This window comes from Prosopis cineraria, unplaced genomic scaffold (genome assembly GCF_029017545.1).
Source record: "Prosopis cineraria cultivar Desert tree isolate PC_DT_omini unplaced genomic scaffold, ASM2901754v1 PC1060, whole genome shotgun sequence".
NCBI lineage: Eukaryota > Viridiplantae > Streptophyta > Magnoliopsida > Fabales > Fabaceae > Prosopis > Prosopis cineraria.
In genome coordinates this window covers 22,967-29,179 of record NW_026556385.1, presented here as the reverse complement: position 1 = coordinate 29,179, position 6,213 = coordinate 22,967, and the positions used below count along the sequence as shown (strand labels likewise).

Genomic DNA, 6,213 nt, shown 5'->3' with positions numbered 1-6,213 from the left:
AAAAGTTATTAAATAGATAGATATAAGAATAAATATATTAATATAATTAATATATTATAAAAAAAAGATATCGCCATGTTTACCCCATATCATTAAAATTATCAATATAAAAAAATTTTAGTTTTAAATAAAATTACAAGTATTAAAATTATAATTGATATAATTAATATAAGCATGAATTATATTAATATAATTAATATATTAAAATAAAAAATAATATATATATATTCAAGAATGGAAGGGATATCCCGATGGTAATCTCGTGTCCCAATATAATTATTTTTTGAGCCGGGACAAGACTAGTCACAATATGATCGAGACAATATCGGGCCAATCAGACGGGTCCAAGCTAAACACCCCTAAGAAAATAAAAAACTTTTATATTTTTATTAAAATATTATATAACCTTACCATTAATTAGTTAATTTTTATTATTCAAAATTTATATAATTAAGTTATGTTATCTAATATGTATATAATTTTAATAAAAAGCATTGCATTAACTATAATTTTCTTACTTTTTGGGCTAAAAATATTTAATCAATTTTTCTGTAAATTTTAAAAGTGTTTTTGTTTTAAAAGGTTCTTTAATAATTATAACATTCATAAATTAATAAATTTAGTGGACAAATTATAAGTTTTTAATTAAAATAAAATAAATTATATAGGTGAAGATTCTTATGAAAAAGAATAGGCGAAGATTTTTTGCAGAACTATGTATGATCAGGATGCTAGAATGAAAGGGTCTCCTCCAGGAGAGACGCACCAATCTGATGTTTAATGAACAAAGGAAATTTATGAGAATCAGAATCTGTACATTAATTTTTCCTAATATTGATTATAGAAAATTTTACATATAATTTGCTATTGGAAAAAAGAAACAGAAAAAAAAAAGGCAAAGCAAGGAAAATGAAACACCTGCAGCCGAGGGGTAATCGAAGGCATTAGGCTACGAAATTCATATTGTTTGAGAGAGAAAGCATGGCGCCGAAGTTGAAAGAGCTGAGAAAGGGTTTGGAAGCTGTTCAAGACCTGGAATTACTCAAGGTCTTGAAATCCGAGATCGAATTCGAACTCAATTCTAATCCCTTCAAGGTTCTATCTCTGTCTCTGTTGATTCTTCTTTTACTCTTCTGAAATCCCAATGCTTTAAAAATAGTAGCCTCCGTATTTTGTTCCCAATCTTCTTTCATAAAAACTTCGCAGCAATTTTTTACTCGTTACGCTCCTTTGGAGCTGGAAAGAGTCTAGTTCTCTTTGCACGTTAGTTGATGAATACTCAACATCGATCACTAGACCCAGAATGGTCAATGGTATTGGTGTAATATGGTTCTGCTGGTTTCTGAACCACTCTTTGGAAATGATTCTAGTTGATGTGAATTGCTAGTTCCCACGTTTTGTAGCACACAGAGAGGATGGATATAACTGTGCTTGCGGGTGCATTGTATGGTTCATCATGGACATTTCAAGAATGTATTTGTCTGTACATAAACATGATTACATAGTTGTGTGTTTATCTAAGAACTTGCTGGGTTATATATGCGCCGTCATGGATACAGGCTGATAAAATATTTGGTTCCTTGGGAGACTTTTTGCTGGACTGGGATTCACCACATTCCAAAGATGTAGTTTTGCGGAAAAAGATGCAATTCATGTGAGGAGATTGCGGTTTCAGCGATTCTTGGCCCAGCATCTACATATGAAAGAGGGGGTACATTTCCGAGGGATATTCTTATGAATGTATTTGTAAAAAAGCCAGCTCTGAGCTCCATGTTGCAATTCAACTGTCGTGCTTTTGAGAAATCTATCAATGAACCAGACTTTGACATAAAGAGTGCTTATTATCTCGCATCACCAAGATGTCTGGGGTCTTCCATTTACAGAGGCCCCCAATTTAGGTAAGACACCACACGTGCTTATCTGCCTGGGTTATCTTTCTCTCTTGTTTATATGCATCTGTCCTCTGTTTTAAAGTTTTACTTAATTGGCTTAGGCAACACTCCAGGTGTTAATGTGCATAATCCAGCCAAAAAGTGGTTTGCTTTTGTATATTTCATTCATCTTCAGGGTAACTTGTTAAATAATTCCACTTATATCTCTATAGGAATTGGACAAAAATGTCAATGCTATTTCTGCATTTGACTTAGCTTTGGAAGGACAAGGTAGAGTCTGGGAGGCTTTAGAGTTTTAAAGGCCAATAGGCCGTGCTTAGTGAATACTGAGTCAGTTAAAGGAAATGACTCTTCTGTTGACAAGGTAGAGTCTGGGAGGCTTTAGAGTTTTAAAGGCCAATAGGCCGTGCTTAGTGAATACTGAGTCAATTAAAGGAAATGACTCTTCTGTTTCAGGAAGAAGTGGATTTATGTTAAGTATACAGTGTTCCTGATATGTTAGATTGATGTGGAAGATTTACTTATTCTAAATGCCTCCCCACCCTTTTTTTTTTTAACTGATCTAATTTGCTTCTGTCGGATTATTTGGCGTACTCAGCTTATTCTAACCTCTCCTCTTATCTCTTCTACTCTTTATAGAACTTCCATTAACTAATAAATTTTGTTTAGTTCTTCTGTACCTTCATTTTTATATGATGGGCTTGTCCTTTGCAGAATTTACCTTGAAGCCCTCTCTGCCAAACTGTTCAGTTGTCTTCCATTGCCTTAGTTAACAAATGAATTGTGGACTTTAAAACAACATGCTGTGACCAATATTACTGTAAACTTATAGCTATCAAATATCTTTCTGAGCTTACTCGTCATGAATCTAGCTCTGCTGAATTTGAAAACTGTGCCTTCAACTGATGTTTGTATTCCAACATCATTTTGGCTTCATGATATTTATGTTCTTACTAAAAACCATACAGTTTCAACCTTCTTGAATTTCTTATGTTATCTAACCTATACTCTGAGCTCTCTTGTTTAATTTTATCTCACTGCTATTTGCAGTTTGATAAAAGTAATTGTGTAAGACACAGTCTTCACATTGACAAAAGTAAGCATTGTAAAAGTAAAAGTTAAGGTCAGAACTTAAAATCTTCTCATTGACAAACAGTATCTGATTCATCATAGTTCTTTCTAGATTATAATGAAAGTGTTTCACTACTTAATGCTCTGTAGAAAGTTGCTTTAGACACAAAACAAGCAGATGAACTTGCCCTTGTTTGCTTCTTCGGTCATTTGACAAGCTGATCTTAATGCATCATCTTTGTGTTTGGATCTTTTTAATGATAGTTTTCTATTTTCTTGTCTTGTCTATGATGTCCATGTGAAGCGAATTGGACCCTAAGTTGCAAGATTCGATCAAAGACTATTTGATAGACAAGGGAATTGAAGAAAACCTGATCATGTTCCTTCTCCACCACCTGCATAGAAGAGAGCAAGAGCAGTACATAAACTGGCTAAAAAAGGGTGAATCATTTGTGGCAAAAAGTGAGTGATTTTGTCAATTCAGATGCACATTCTACTAGCAAACCTGCGGGTTTTCATTATTCTCATCATTGACTCTTGTTAAGGAGGAGGATAACTGTGGGCCTGATCATCAATCCGGAACTATGTTTCCTTGATTTTCTATTTCTATTTTTTGAATTATAACATTGCCGTCTTGTATGAGTTCAGGTCGTCGAATTTGTGAACTCATTTGTGCATCACAGCATTGTAGTTATCTTTTAATTTCTGCTGAATTTCTGGTCCGCACACGAAATGAATCTGAATTTGAATGCTCAGTGCTTGCAAGGTCAAGTTCTCAGCTATAACAAGTAGGGGAACTTTTCCTATGATGGATTCATTTTTGACTTCATCCATCCCATTTAATGTGACCTAGTTAGCTAATCAATTGTTGCTTTTATAAATTTTATATCATTACGTTACCTTTTGGAGTTTTACCTACTTGTATTAATGAAATTTTGAACTATCGTTATGCTTAAATTTGGTCAATTGTTTACATATTATGGCTTCAACTATTATTATTTATTGCTTCAAGCTGATTAGATTTTGTACTTTGAGCTACAAATAGGTTCTGAAATATGTTAAATTTGTTGACCCCTGTCATGGCTTGATTTCGAATTCCTATTATGGTTAAATATGTTTTGTGCTGTAATGAAAGAATTTGGGTGTAAATATCATGAAATTTTTTCACCAGAAGCTTCTGGTATTGTTAAATCAACAATAATGTATGGTTACCTTTAAATTTAACTATCAACATCATGCTATTTGAATAGATTGTGGAAGGTTGATTTCTTTTATAAAATTATTTAGTATTCATGCATTATTGTTAATTTAAAGATATTAGAAGTTCTTAAAAAAAAATTTGGGTATTTTTATGCCTTAGCCCATAATAAAAGCCTTAAAGTAGAGTCATAATTTGGGCCAGTCCAAAATATGTTAGGGCTGGCCAAATAAACACAAAGAAATCCGGGGTTAAGCTCAAATTTAAATAGATTTAACTTGAATATTTGAATTTTTTCATTATTAATAAAATAATATAAAAATAAGATGAAAATTGAAAATAATAATTTTTTAAAAAAATTAAAATTAAAATTAGATAAAATAAAAAATAAAATAATATTTAACAATTCGATTTAAAAGGCGGTTTTGGTTATATGGTTTTTTTTTTTATATACTCAAGCATTTTAATCCCAACCCCTGAATAAGCTCAACATTCTTGAATTATTGGCTCTAGGCCAATTGACTCTCTCTCTCTCTGTCTCTTTTGTTGGTCCACACTATATGTTCACCTTTATTAATTAAGTAAATTCTTAGGTTGTGCTCCTTTCTTCTTAAATTATAAGATAATTTGAAAAGAGATTATGCATACTAATAAAACATAATAATAATATTTTATAAATTTAGTTTTTCAAAACATTTATAAACTTTTAAAAATGCCTCTACACATTTAATCATTAAGCTGCAATATTATTTCAATTCTCTTTTAACTTGAAGAATAATATTGAAAAAGTATCATTAATAAAATTTTATTTTTTTTAAATTATTTTATGTTTGCAATAAAAAAATTTTTAATGTTATTTTATAATTTAGGATGAAGGGAGTATTGAAAAATTTTTCTGACATCAAGAAAAAGGAATTCACTTAGAATATATCACCCTTTAACGTTTTCTCATTGCATAATCATGTCATTTGGGACTTGGCACCATCTTTGAATGTCACTTCCACGAATTGTTGCATCAACTGAGTGGCCCACAGCAACAAATCAAAAGCTTGATCCATTATTTGAGCAATCTTCAATGTTCATGATAACGTTGATGAGGTGATCGCTGATGGAGATGAGTGTAACTTTTATCAAATATTTGTTGAAATTTTACATTTTATTTGCCTTCATCATGTAGTCGCTCAACAATTTCATTACCCTCCTGATCATGAACTTAATTTACCCAATTGGATAATGTTTGGCGCACCAAACCTAATTGACATTGTTGTCAATGTTTGTGTTTCTCTGTATGACCAGTGAGATTGAATCAAGTTTTAGTATTACTGCCCCCTTGACTTCATTGAGCAAGGAATCACATGTAAGAGTTAGCCCATTTTTTTAAAGAAATATGACAATCGATCTCCTGATAGAATCTGATATTGATCCTGCTAATTACTATGGGTTCACATTAGGTGCTTATCTTTTTTGCTAACTCACACTAAGGCCCCGTTTGGTATGATGGAATAGTTTTTGATGGAATTGGAATTGGAATTGGAATCAGAATTGGAATCAGAATTGGAATAGAATTGAATTATAAAAGTATGTTTGGTATGTCAGAAAAATTAGATGGAATCCTTGCATTACTTTTGTTTGGTATGCAAGACATGGAAATGGAATTATACTTAAAAGACAAAAATACCCCTATATAAAAATTAAAATAAAACATAATAAAAAATTAATTGTGTACCAATTTTCTTATGTATTTTATATATTAATAAAATATTATATAAATCATAGATTATATTTGTAACTATTATTCACTAGCTTGGGCCAAACAAAAAGTTTTATCATCAGAGGGAACATTTTCTTGAAAATAAAATTGGCAATGGTTCCCATCCCTTCTACTTTAAAATAAATACACTAACATGTAGATTTAGAAGAAAAATGTCAAACAAATCAATTCTACTTCTTATACCAAAAAAATATTATAAATATATAAATTATATACAAATATTATATATAATACCATCTTATATATATATTATAACGCTTTATATATAATGAGAAAAAATA

The 6,213-nt window shown here is 31.0% G+C and overlaps 1 pseudogene; it reads left to right on the top strand.

Annotated features, from left to right (window-relative positions):
* Positions 1-888: 888 nt before the first annotated feature.
* Positions 889-3,920, top strand: LOC129299162 (uncharacterized; annotated as a pseudogene).
* The last annotated feature ends 2,293 nt before the right edge of the window (positions 3,921-6,213 follow it).